We start from the raw sequence: 13,873 nt of genomic DNA, 5'->3' as shown, positions 1-13,873 counted from the left end.
TGCAGTGCATGAAGACTGTACCATCCTCAAATGTCTTTAACAAATTTGGAAATGATTTTTCTTCTCCATTAAATACTTATTCCTGCATTTTCATATAGGTTATTACAAGAAGCAATAAGTACCGAGTAGTTCAGTTATAATCCGCTGGATTAGATGTGTAGGAGCAAGTGATACGGTTTCTGAATCAGGCTACTGTAACATTCTAAATAGCCACTTGTAAAAGGAGATTTTGCAGTCAGGGAAAGCTAACAGGAGTATTTTCCCTTCTGCTATTACACCAGGGTCTAGAGAAGCAATGACTGCTGGAATGACAGCAAAGTTACTGCAGTAAGGCCAAAGCTGCCTTGTGCTAAGCAAACAGAAGAGGACCAGCATCAGACAACAGTTAAATCAGTCTTCCCATCCTCATAAAATTCTGTTGCTTTTGATAAAAGCATAATTTTCACTTTGAATTTCCAGGTATTCAAATGCCTCTGGGCTGTTTTCTTTAATAAAACTTAATCATTCTTTTAAGTGGTTTCCCAGCATAGTGCATGATATGTAGAACCAGAGACACAACACTAATCCTCCAAAACTGGATACAAAACAGCCTTCATCAACCATGCATCTCTAACAAGGGAAAGTGCTATATGAAACTTAAAGACTGCATCAAAAAGATGAAAGAAAATGTTAACACCATGTTAGATAGCAAAGTCAGAGAACTGTCTCATTTCAAAAACATAAGACGGTATTTGTGAACTTGGTTCTCCACGCATAACGTAGGTGGAAACAAGGATAAAGCTAAGCAGTTTGTTTTCCACTTACTCTGTGCTGATGAACTAATTTCTAGGAAAATATTATTCTGTTGCAGGAAAATGTATGTTGGAGCACAATTCATGCCTAATACTGTACAAGTTTTACAAAAGAACAAACCAAAAAGTGACTACCAAGTTTATACGCTAACACTGCAACTCTACCCTACTGACTTCTGAAATAACATAAGACACACTGTGACCTCTTTACAAACTAAAATCTATGTAGATTTTATGTATGTAGTTGCATAAGTTATTTGCCTTTACAAAGTCAGAATCAAGTATGACAGTAGGCAGTTATAACAGATATTCAGAACGATGACAGTTCTCATTTCGTGTAATGCAGAGTGGGAAATTATATGGTTGCTGGTGTATTTGTAACAGCTAATTTTAGAATATGTGAAACAAGTAATTTCATTATGGTGCTTTTAAAATCATCCTGTGGCATTACAAAGTGGACACTGGAATGCAGTAAATGTTAAAAAGATGAATAAAGTTGTAGAAGTGACTTAATATATGAACTGCTCGCTGAAAAAGAAGCAGAGCAAGATCACAAAAAGCTTTAAAAAATCAATTTATTTTTAGATTTCAAACCACAGAATATCTGTCTTGTCATGTAAACCACTTTATCACAAGGCTAATGCATTGATTTACAGCACGATCCTAGCATAGAAGATTTTACAGCCACTCCTGTATTTCTTCACGTAAAAGACAGGGGATTATTTCATGATTTGCAACCAAGACTTTTCTTTCTTTAACTTAGAATTTACCTGATTAATCATTCTGACTGTAAGTAACAGCTAAGTCACTCAACCTCACTGTTTTATTAGGGTAGGTTTTGACAATTGCTAAGTAGCTGTTACAAACTTTACAACAACCGTATCTTTTAAGCAGTAGTTTAAATACAGAAATTACAAAAGAGATGCCAGACAAAAGTTGCTTAAAACAACTTTCTTGTAGAGTTTACAGAATCTTTTAGATTATGGGCATTAAATGACTCCTTTAAAGTTCATTCAGAAGATTAGTATCAAACTACCACAAAATCATGAGGTAAATGGTACATAAATTCAATGGAGTTTTAACGGAAATGTTTTAGATCTCTTTACCCATTATATTTACCTTTGCTGCGTATTCAGTATGAGCTAATCTGCATCACAACAGAAGCAGCATCCCCTAACTGATGAGAGGTGTCATTTACCGATCACCGTGAGAGCTCCAGTTAGCACTGTGCTCCTGGACAGAAGGCAGACAGCCTTTACATTTTGCATGCTTCCTTTAGAGCCTTGAAATTCCATCTGACCTACACAGGCTTTTATGTCCAAAAGAATGAATTTAATTTCTAACAAAAATAAGGATTGCTATTCCTGCAAAATAATTCAAGCTGTGGGTAATGGCTTTCATAAAGGATAAGAGAATAAAATAAGAAGGTTAATAATACGCCCTTGACAAAAATGTACATTGTGTGACTCCCTTTGTTTGAAATTCATTAAGTATTCATTTTCACAGGTTTCACACACGTTGTGACCAGGTATTGCATTTCCCCTCTCAGTAGGGTTGCAAGCTTGGGATGTTCAGAGGCTGTACACAGGCATAGATAGTTTATACTTTTTAGCATTTCCATTCTTAGCATCCAAGCGATCTTTTCCCCCTCCTCCTTTTCTTATCATTTCTCTCCTTTCCATGTTTCTGTTCCCACAAAAGCTAAGGTCTTGTAGGATTAATAATTCCTACTCATAAGAGAACTTCAAAGAACATTTTAACTTGTCATTAAAGCAGAACAAAACCCAAGTCTATCAGAATAGATTAAAATGCCATAACCAACAAATCATCTTTGTCCCCTAACTTTGCAACATACCCACCCTGTTTCTAGCACATACCCACTACATTGTACCTGATTTTGATTTTAAGCAGCAACCATCTCATATTTCTCTTGCAAAAGAACAAAATTATTTCTCATTTGTTTCTATAAACATTACTCCCATGCAAAATAAAATAAAATATTAAAAAATGGTTCTCTATCTCACTGTGAAGCAGAGGTAGACTGAGACAGACACCAGACATGCTACCACGGTAGTAGCTAAGGTTGTGCTTGTGGTGCCTAGGGCATATGCCCTGACTAGACCTTTGTGCTGCTAGCATAACTACACGTAGAGTCACTCCCTAACCCAGTTCTGTCAAAATGATCTCGTTAACTTAAACACTTTTAATAGGAAAGTATCTTATAAACCAAATTATTTTGACAGAGCTGGGTTAGGCCATTGCTCATACTATTCTTCCACCAACAGCAATTTTGATTTAAGAGGCTCTTTCAGAGACTCCCCAACCCACCAGTTGTTTGGTTCCAGTCATTCTTTGCCATTCTCAATTTCTTCTTCAATGCAGTTCATTGTCCTCTCAGTTGTGCTATTTGCCTGACAACATCAGAAGCCAGATCAGTGAAATGATGAGTGTGAAAAAAAAAATTACAACAAAGCCGCATTTCAACAAGTCTTTAAGTTTATAACCCAGATCGTTGCCCGGATCTAGTTTACAGCCTGGCTGCACAAGCAGTTGCATCAGCACAACTGAAAAGCCCATAAACTACAGGACAATGACAAAGTTTTGAAAACAGCTGTGCTGCCTAAGAGTACATGAAGCTTGCGCTTGCCTATGTACTTTAGAGAGCAGTGAGACAAACAGTTGAATCAACAAAACTGAGTACAAGGAAACTTCTGGAAAAGGGCACAAGAAGCTAGGGATAGAGAAACTACTTAGAACTCTGACAGATTCCTGCGATAGGACTCCTAGGCAGTCTGACACAGGCAGATTTAAGGACAGAAATCTCTCCCAGTGACTTCCCACAGCCAGATGTGCTGTTCTGTTGGCCTCCATCAGGAGGGGAGCTCCTGGTGGCTCTGCCTGCAAGCAGCACACATGCACAGCCAAGAAAGGCTGTAAGCGGCAGAAAGCCAGCCACCAGCCTCTGGGCCATGCATGTTCCAGGCATGGCCCCAACTCATAATTATACTTTGTAGCTGCTCTAAATTTCACTGGCTTATAGTGATTTTAAGGGACTGTTATGTCACCTGCAGTTAAATGTAACACACAAAAGCATTAGTCACACATCCTTTCCCTGGGTCAAGCACCTGAAATTTCAAAGGAAGGAAAACGAGATGGGAAATATTATTCTAACTCCATCCTACAGTTCAGGGTGACGTACACTTGAACTGTATTTTGTGTTGTTAGAAATCTGCACGTAAGAATCCTGTCAATTGGTGCAAATCAAATATCCAAGTTTATTTTTAAGTATTGTGTGGCAGTTGGCTTATGGTCACTCAGAGAACCAAATGCAGTTGTCCAAAGAACTACTTATTTCAGCAACAATGGTAACAGACCTCACTGCTGTCTTTCTTTTGGTCTTAGAGGCTGTCTTACACACAGAGGGATTCACTGTGCAAAGACATACCACCTAATTTTCTAAGCTTAGTCATGCATTGTTGCTCTTTACAATTTAAGACATTTGAACACTTCTTTGGGTTATTAGGTGAGTTTTTATTCTTCTGTCAAATGTTAAGGCAATGTTCTAAGCAGCGCTTGTCAGTCCCAAGGCTACACATACACAACTATATACAAGCAAGTGCAGAAATGCAATGAAATTTATTAGCTTATTACTAGTGATTACTTGAGTTTTAGGGGTACATTTCAGAAACAGAGAGAAGGAAGTTCTTAGTTTCCTTACTTTTCTCCCTTAATAAGAAAACACCACAACCAGTGTTCAGGAGAGGAAGCTACACTGTTTGACTAAGGAGAGAACAGTATGTACATCATATTGAAGTGTATCTCCTTCAGCCAATTAATAATTTTGTAACTCATCACGCATTATTGTTTGATTACTTAACATGACAGTTCATCATAGCTAAATCTCATTTATATTGTTTGGCAAACATTTACTTTTGGGAAATTCCCCTTTTTATTAAAGAGTGCTTAACTTTTATTGGAATCAACAGACTTTGTTATCAGGGATATTTTTCTTATGCTTTGATAGAACCAGTAGGGGCCATCCTTAAAACTGCCAAGGCTCTGATACTTTGGATATACACCTCCCAGTCTTTGCAGAATTGTTCACTACTTTATAGGATCAGAATGCATTTAAATTAAAATAACAAAGCAAAACACACCCCCTGAGCTGCTGCAGTTCTACTTTCCTAGTACATTTTTTTTTTTTTTTATTACTTGCATTGTGTAGAGCTCAGGAATTCCAGTCATGAATCCAACTGTGCAATACAGCGTGCAGATAGAGGACAAAGGGGCACTAAGTGCTTCACAGAGTTTGCAATTGAAGTAATATGACTAGTTTGATTGCTTTTCTGCATCAATGATATGAGTTTCTGTAATGCTTCGGGTGGATGTGTCTCTTTGTCCATTTTTTTAAATGGCAGATGCTACCAAAAGAACAGTTATTAAAATGACAATATAGCTATTTTAGGACTACTGTAGAACAAAAGGTACTTGTGAACTAGAAGAAAAGAGAAAGGAAAAGACTTCTTTTCAGGTGTATGGGAGTAGATGCCCTACTGATCTGCGTCAGAACATCAGTTCACCTCACACCATCATGCTGAGAAGCTCACAGTGCTTGCTCAAAATAGGGAGAGAAGAAAGTCAAAATCTGTTTGAACAGCTAATGTGGTCCAGAAAGTTCAACGTACCAAAAATAGTCATATCTGCATTGTTTTCATTCTGTAGTAAGATGAAGAAACAAAGACACTTTCATCTCTACCCTTTAATAAAGAGATTTTCCTTGACTAAAATATAACTGAGTTACGTATAGATTTAATAGTTTCAGCTCATGCCAAACTCATCTCTCAAACAAATGCTCATTTTTATGAGGGTGTATTACATAATTTGAAGACCTATAACATTTTAGAAGTAGTGAGGGAGAAAAAAGGCAAGTTGTGCAAAACATGAAGACAGCTCATAAAAAGGCAAACAGATCGGCCTGTGACTGAGAATTAGGTGTTAACCATGCTCTGCCTAGGGCATCGTTTATCATGAGAGTTTCAGCAGCTGGGATGTGCTTATCCTGTACTTGCTGAAAAATGTTTAAATATTAATGGAGGACATAAATATCTTGCTTTCTAAGCTTCCTTTCCGGTTTATATATATATATATATATATATATATATATATATATATATATATATATAAGCTTTCATTTTCACTGGTTTACTTTAAAGAATGCCAGATATTCTCTACATAATTAAGTAAAATACAGTAATTAAGGAAGAGCTCGCAAGTTTTCCTGACAAGTAATTTGATCAAACTAAAAATATAAAACCATGACTGCTCCTCATGATTTAGTGAAGCTATATAAACTTGGCAGCCATGTACGCAAATGTGTGCATAGGAAAAAAAAAAAAAAAAAAAAGTTAAAAAAGGAAGAGTGTGAATGTAACTGGACTTTTCTAACTACATACAGCACTGCTGCACAAAGCCTGCTCTAATCTTTTGATGAAACACATGAAGTACAATGCAAAGGTTTTTAATTTTGCATCAACTACAATGAATTGTATGGGAAGAAGGTTCAGTTTTTTATGGTCTTGTCTGTCTTAAATCTGACATTTAGAGAATCATAAAAGTTATAGTCTGTATCATGCAGACCTCAATAAAAATTTCAGTGGCCTTAAGAAGATCTGATGTTTTGTTCTCAAAATGCAATTGTAGTCGCTACATTTCATCCATAAGATGGGTTCACACCTGAAATGCTAGCTCAGTTGCAAAGCACTAATAACAAACATCATTACCTCAATGCATACAGTCCATTTGCATTAGCATTTAGGGACTTCAATGATTTTAAACATATATATGATTACTGAAGTTACATTTGTATATAATAATAAAGACATGTATATGATTACAATAATCAGTGACTGCAAAGGAAGTGTATTTAAATAGTTATCTGCATAGCTAAGCATTGTTTCCTAAGATACTTCAAGTGAACATATAATACATTAGAATGCTGAAGCTGTGAACTAGCGACTGCAAAGACTGACTGCTTTTGGGATACTCTGAAGTCCCACAGTCAGTTGCAAAGACCTGAGCAAGATACACTGAGAAACAAACATCCTTCTGAGCTGCTCTATAACTTAGGCACCACAGGGTTCAGCAGACACTTCTCATGGATGATTTTGCTTCTTCGGATCTAAGATTGGTTCACATTACTAATTTGAAGTCCAAGCCAAAGCGCTGATCATCCTCAATTTCAAACAATTTTCATAAGACATATCATGCCCAACACCTTGGAGAATTGATTCTACATGAATTATCGTTGCAACTCATGATATAGGTTGCTCTCATTGCTGCAAAGCAGAAATCACTCTGGTGCCTGAAGTCAAGCACTTTAAATTCGATCTATTGATACTAAATTGGTTCAGAAGTTATATTTCCATTTCTGCTTGCATGTAATACTTCAGTTCCCAATGTTTTTTGGGAAGAAAAATTTATTTATATAGCCAAAATGCCACTGTGCTGCATTTTGTGCCATCATTTACTTAGCAGAAAAAACAAGAAACATGCTGAGCAGATTCCAGAACAAAAGGAATATGGGGTATATCTGAGGGGGGTCAAAAGATGTATATATCAGTTGAAATCTTAGACTGAATTGGACTTGACTTTGTTCTATTTCTATCTACTGCTCAAACAGTTATGTTCAGACAGCTATGAAGTAAGCTACCTTTTCTATGGCAACAACACTAAGAAAAATGTTGAGTTTCATCATCTAATTTAATCCTATTGATGTGATTTTATGGTAGCGATGATGCTTAAAGCATTCCAATCTCAAAATGCTATATCATTTCCCTCCCACTGAAAGAATTCTGTTTGCATTATTTTAAACTCATAGTTGAAAGACGCTTCTATGATTTTCAGGAATGCACATGTAACTCAGGTGTATACTGTAAACATATATTTGTCATTATTAATAACTCAAAGGTCAGATTCTAATGACATCATCAAGGAAAACACAAAAGGAATGCTGCTTAGATATACATCATCTTAATGATTATTTGATATGTGATGAAAATAGCTGTTTATACTACGTGGCATTGCTAGCAGCTTTCTGTTACAGAAAGCATTCATAATCATCACTTGGAAATGTGCAACACCAAGAGATTACAGAATGCATTCACTTCTCTTTCCTATTCAGAATTTTTTTCCCCTTGAAAGTCTCTCAACTTTTGAATATGAAATTATCTGTATCAAGGGTCAAGTGGGTAGGTTCCAGGCCCCTCATTTCAGTAAGTGGCTGAAAAAGTCCCAGCTAAATTCTGTAGAGCACTTAGGTCTGCCAAAATGAGTATTTTCAAAGACAGAATCTGCAACTACATTTGAAGAAACAGTAAAATGCAGGGAGTACTTTAAGGAGTAATAGACTTAAATATATACCTACATTTGGATGTGCTTTTAACTGCAGTAGTTCTACATAATGAAGAAAGGATTTAAATGTATTTTTTTCCGAGCAAAGAAGGTATCAGTATACACTAATACACTAATAGTGATACAAATGTCCAGATATCAGCTAAGGGATTAATTTTTATTTTTTTTTTTTTTTAAAGGTGCAATATTATCAGAAAGCTGTTAAAGAAAACAGTTGATAAAGAAAGTCAGTTTAAACCTGATTGTGGGACTACTTATTTACAACTCTGGTTCGTACTTCAGTAGCAGATGCTGGTGCGAGCAAGTGAGGTATACAGAAAAATCACGAAGTGACTGCCTAAGGTGGACTTCATCTCCCATACAGATAAAGACTCCCTTTTTAATGAAAGGTATAAAATGACTGAATGTCCTACACAGAGGTACCTATCAAAACAGATAGATGTATTTGTTAAGCAGAGACACATTTATATTGATTTATTTTTTTTCAATATTGCAAATAAAAGTTACTCTCTTGGCTGGAGGTCTGCTCATTTTTAATACTTGCTCACCTGCAAACTCTAAGAACCAACTTTCATGAAATACTTGATTTCTGGATATACAGTAGACCATCAGCTTACAAATTTCCTTGCAGCCAGGATACAAGTTTAACAGTGGGGGAGTGCTAATAAACAGCAAGCCTAAGAGATAGCAGAAGGATGTGCCCAATGTGTACGCAGTGAGGTATTAGAATAAGGTTGAGTGGATGAAAACCTTAGACTAGAATACTATATAATAATCAGTTCCCATCCTAGGGTTTTCTTGTCACAAATATTCAGACAATTAGGCTGGAAGGTGATGCTACAGGGAGCTTTTGGTTTTTGATGTTATTATATTTTATGGGTGTGAAATCTGATAATTTCACAAGTTCATAAAAAACTAACTTCTAGCTGCTCAATCATTTCATTTAAGGCAGATAAAATGCACACTGGTGCAATCTTTCCATCTTCCAAATGCATTTATTTATTTATATTTACTGAGAAGCCTATTATGAAGTCACCTCTTGTTCCCACCAGTCTGGTATTGAACGTAGATGAGGTATACCACTCATACACAAGTACTGCATACTTCTCTTCATCCTTATTGCACAGAAACTCTCCAAGAATTTACAAGAGAGAAAGAGTGAAGTTTAGAAAATCCTTTATCTACAGTGGTAGTTATCAGCTCTATTCTTTGATTGAAACTGAAGGGAGCAGCTGTTAGCTTCCCTTTTATTAAGCACTAATGTGGTAGAATCAAAACAATAAACAGTTAATGCTATTTGATTTCTTATGCTGCCCCCCAAAAAACATCTGGCGGCAATACTCAGAGACAAATAACTAGACATCTAAGCGATCAATTGGCTGTCTAAAAGCATCAGGTTTTATGAAAACTGTATGAATATTTATTCCTGCATTCAGAAGAAAGAAAGACAGAACCATTTGCATGAAATTGAGTGTGTGTGTTTCTGCCTGTCTGAAAGAGAGCAAGAGGGAGAGAGAAGTGAGTGCATGGAGTTTGATACCTGTTGGCAACACAAGCAGCTCTGTGCAATGCCGTTATGTGCCAGGTTGGATAGATTCCACTCTATTTAGTCTGGTACTAAATGTAAACTGTTTGAATTGAGACAGATTCCAAGCACGACTGAACAGCAATGAACCACAAAGGAATTCCTGCCTATGTTAAGTGGTGTCACCTTCATGGCGGTAGGCACAGTCTGAATAAGGATCTGAATTAATCTCTTCTATAATATCCACTGAGAAACTGCCATCAGTTTTCTATGCTGAAGCTTTGCAGCACTATACCCTGATCCAGCAACTACCCAGGTTTGCCAGACAAGCACTGCACACAGGTCTGATGCTGTCTAGCAGGGATACTGTCTGACAGATCCGCTTCCCCAATTGGGATGCTGCCACCCAGCAGATACTGTAGCCAAACGGAATCTAAGGATGCATTACTCCTCTGCCTTGCTCAAAGAGAAGATGAAGCATTTAGTGGAACTGTCAGTTTCAGGGGTCGACAGATGCCTGCATCTCTTCTCTGGGAGCCTTGGCAGTGATGTAACTAACGAGATGCAGGAGCTAAGGGGCTTTCTCCCTCTCCGAAGTTTCAGCTGGCTGCATTACCTGTTTAGTCAACCAAAGAACGGGAAGGAAAACAACTTGTGGAACAGAGATGACTCTTGGCTAGTTAGAGTTAAAGATTCATTCTCCTCTCAGCTTTTAGGAGGCAAAGCAGTGTTTCTGAGACTGTTTCCTTTCCAAAAGTGGGAAAGGAAGGTGTCATAACGTTTCTGTTTATTTATTTATTTGAAAGGTGCAAAGCTTTGGTTGGGGATAGTGACAATAAATCATGGGGATTTCCCCCCTTTTGACTCTTTGAACCTCCTCCTTCCTCATTTACATATCTAGCTAGTGGGTGATTTCTATTCTCAGCACGAAAACTGCAATTTCAATGCATGAATGCAACCCTGCATCTATTCAACACAGTGAAATAGCCCAAAGATTTATGGTACTAAATAAGAAACCAAGGAGAAGAAACAGGTTCTGTAGCCTTAAAAGCAAACCTCTACGATGCAAAGTCTTCTACATCCCTCATAAGAAAAAAAAAAAAAAAAGGAAAAAAAAAGAAAGAAAAAAAAGAAAAAAAGAAAAAGAGGAGAAATAGCCACATCACCATTCCTCCTCCCAAAGGGGAAAAAAGATAACAGAACAAATCCCAGCTAGCAATCCTATGACATTTTCATGATTCCAAAGATCAGAGTTAATGAGTCACTCCCGCTCAGCCCAGGATCGCACCTACTAAGGAGGAAGGCACTCGCACAGCGCACCTTGCAGGGACACAGACAGGTACCAAGTCAAAAAGAAATCTATGGAGAGACAGCCCTCCGCCAGCCAGACATAAATAATACTAATAAAATGAATACTCACTCTTTCAAGGACCAAGGAAACAGCCTGCTGGCAGCCTCTTCACACGCGGATTGAAAGGGTGAGGTAAAACAACCATTCGCCAGTCCCTGTGAACAGGCAGGATTCTCCCGATTTTCTTCTCATGCTTTTTGATGCTGGAGGAGATGCCGGTTATTTCGCTTCTCGGGTTTCTGTGCCCGCATGCTCAAGTGCAGTTATTAATTTCTCCCTTTGCACAAGCCAGCGGCAGCAGCACGTCTCCGTGAAAGCAGGGATATTCCACATAAATCCACTAATTCCGGGTCTGAGCGCTCCAACGTGCCTGCCTGCCAAATGTAACTGTGAAGTGATGTGGAAAAGTGAGCTGGGAGCCTCCCCTGACAGCTCTTATTGGGCTGATCTCGGAGGCAGGTCTAGCGCTTGGAAATTCATGTAAGCAGTTTTGGGCGGTTTTTTGTTTTGTTGCCTTTTTTTTTTTTTTCTCCCCCCCTCCCCTTCTCCTTCTCACCCCCCCTTTTTTTTTCCCAGCCTTTCAGGCGGTAAGCGCACAACTTTTCCACACACCGCCGAGCCCCGCGTTGCTCGGGAGCGCGCTCACCGCGCACCCGGGCATCTCCCTTAGGCAGGGTGGGAGGGCGGGCGGCAGGCGGCACCCGGCGGCTGGGAAGCGAGGGATGCTCGCCGAAGCCACCGGGGAGGAGCCCGCCGGGACCGGTGCGACCGAGCAGCGAGACGGAACTGGGACTTGCGCGAAGCGCCTGGAGGGAAGACCAGCCGGGGTAAACGGCGAGGGGGCAGCGGGCGGAAAGAAGCGTCCCGGCGCTGGGGTGATTCCCCGGGATGTGAGGCGGAGGGGAAAGGACGCCGGGAGAGAGCTACGGAAAGGCGAGAAGCAGGGGGAGCAGCAGGGTGGGACGGGAGGCAGTTGTTCATCTCCGCCACAGAGCCTGCGGGAGACAGGCGGACGCGCTGGGGACGGGGAGGGCATTATTTAAACACCTTCTCCAAACAAACCCCAGAGAACTGCAGGCATTTCAATTCTCTCCTTTACTGCTTTTCAAGCCAAGGGTGGCAGTGAAATGTTACAGCAGGAGCCTGAAGCTGCATGGAAGCAGAACGCAGCCAACACGTCTCCTAACAGAAGGAGCTGAAGGGCAACCCCAACACAGACAGGTGGTCACCATCACCCCATTTCCACTTTCTGTGATGGACAGGTCCGACAGTGTGCGCTGTAAAGAGGTTAGGGGACAGCAAGCATGTTCAGTGCCAGGTGTCTGCCAAGAGCTGAAGGTGGCAACAGGCAGAGCTGAGGAACCACACCAGGCAGCAGCACTAACACCTGTACCCACCTTCTTTTGAAGCTAAGGAGTCCTTTCCTGCTTTATGGTGCATCCACGAGCTATTAGCAGATGAAGTTCTGTTTTATATAATCATTACATACATCACGACTCTACTGTTAACACCACCCCTTCTTTTCCTCCCACTTTTCATGTTTACAAATAGAGAAAGGGTCAGTAGTGTGCAGAAGGAGAAGGAACAGACATCGTCAAGTATAAACTGACTTAAATGGCTCAGCACTCAATACCATCATGATAGTAGAAGTACACTCACCTCGCTCAGCACTTTACACCTTTTCCTGACCAGCTGCATTTTGTTGTGTTTAAGGCAAGCACTGACTGTGGTTTTGCCTTACTCAAGCTGGTTTGTTGTTCAACTGCAGGTAAATTATCATCTTCAACTTATTCACCTGAAAATCCTTTAACATGTGAAGATGCACCAAGGCCTACAGAAAGTGGACCTTAACATTCTTCTATATAGTAAGAACGCGGTATAATTCAGTTTCATTACATTTAGTCTTATTTTTAATGCTGATACTACATGTGCTTTCACATGAGACTAAACAGCAGAAGCACCTGCCTTCAGAGGTCCTTTATGTGCTTTTTAAAAAATAATCTTATATTCCCTAGTAAGTTATTGCAGATAATGGGTGCATTCTTGTACAAGTGCTCATTCTGCAAAGTCTCAACACAAGAAAATATACATGGAATTTGACATTTTCCAAGAACAACAGAAAGATACCTAAAGATTTCTTCCCTCAGCCCAAGAATTTGCTTTCCAAGCTCTGAACCTGGGATGATTCCTTGGAGAAGCATGGATACAAAATATACAGTACTTGACAAAGCAGGCACGGGGCTTTGAGGGAAATACGTATCATTTTGCAGTGTAATAGATAACATCAGAAACGTGGCTTCCCTTTTCCTGGGGTTCCACTTAAACAAAGGGTATTTTTTCTCTTCTGTCTTTTCAGGAATGGAACAACACAAAGAAAATACTGATGGTATCACAAAGAAAGATGAGGATGCTTTACTCTTGTTTTACTCCTTAGAATTAATGAGTTTGCAAAGATTTTTGTTTTTTAAATAAAGTTTCACTAAAAGTAGTTGCACACCATGTTTTCATTCCCATTGAAAAACACTCCATGAAAGCAACCAATAAAATTCTAATTAATGAGAATAAGTTACATTTCTTGTGTGTCTCTGTTAAGCAAGCTGTATAGTTGTCTAGTGGTAAAGGTTGTGCCTCCGAGCATAAACTAAAGTTTAGATTTTGTTCTGATTTCATTTTTTGACTTGTGCTGCTTGTTCTGTTTAACCTTTCTCGCAATTGGGATGACTGGGGAAATGCAATGCTCTTTCATCCTCAGGTGTACAGGAAGGTGGTCAATGTCTCGTTAAAATGGATTATGTC

General features: G+C 39.1%; 1 protein-coding gene and 1 long non-coding RNA gene across 7 annotated transcripts in view; one reads left to right on the top strand and one right to left on the bottom strand.

The window, feature by feature from the left end:
• The window catches only part of CDH8 (cadherin 8), a 136,715-nt gene extending 124,648 nt beyond the window's left edge, over positions 1–12,067 (bottom strand). For all 6 annotated transcript variants that reach the window (XR_014947791.1, XR_014947792.1, XM_032447060.2 and 3 more), the window contains exon 1: positions 11,147–12,067. The gene's annotated coding sequence lies outside the window, so the exon portion shown is untranslated. The remainder of the gene's footprint in view (positions 1–11,146) is intronic.
• LOC116653967 (uncharacterized) lies at positions 11,438–13,639 on the top strand. The gene is made up of 4 exons (XR_004308654.2): positions 11,438–11,557; positions 11,654–11,904; positions 12,846–12,942; positions 13,434–13,639. It is a non-coding gene; the product is annotated as an uncharacterized LOC116653967 (long non-coding RNA).
• The last annotated feature ends 234 nt before the right edge of the window (positions 13,640–13,873 follow it).

The sequence above is a fragment of the Coturnix japonica genome, chromosome 6, assembly GCF_054131305.1.
Source record: "Coturnix japonica strain WE chromosome 6, WE-NBRP24, whole genome shotgun sequence".
Classification (NCBI taxonomy): domain Eukaryota; kingdom Metazoa; phylum Chordata; class Aves; order Galliformes; family Phasianidae; genus Coturnix; species Coturnix japonica.
This window is presented reverse-complemented; position numbering and strand designations above follow the sequence as displayed.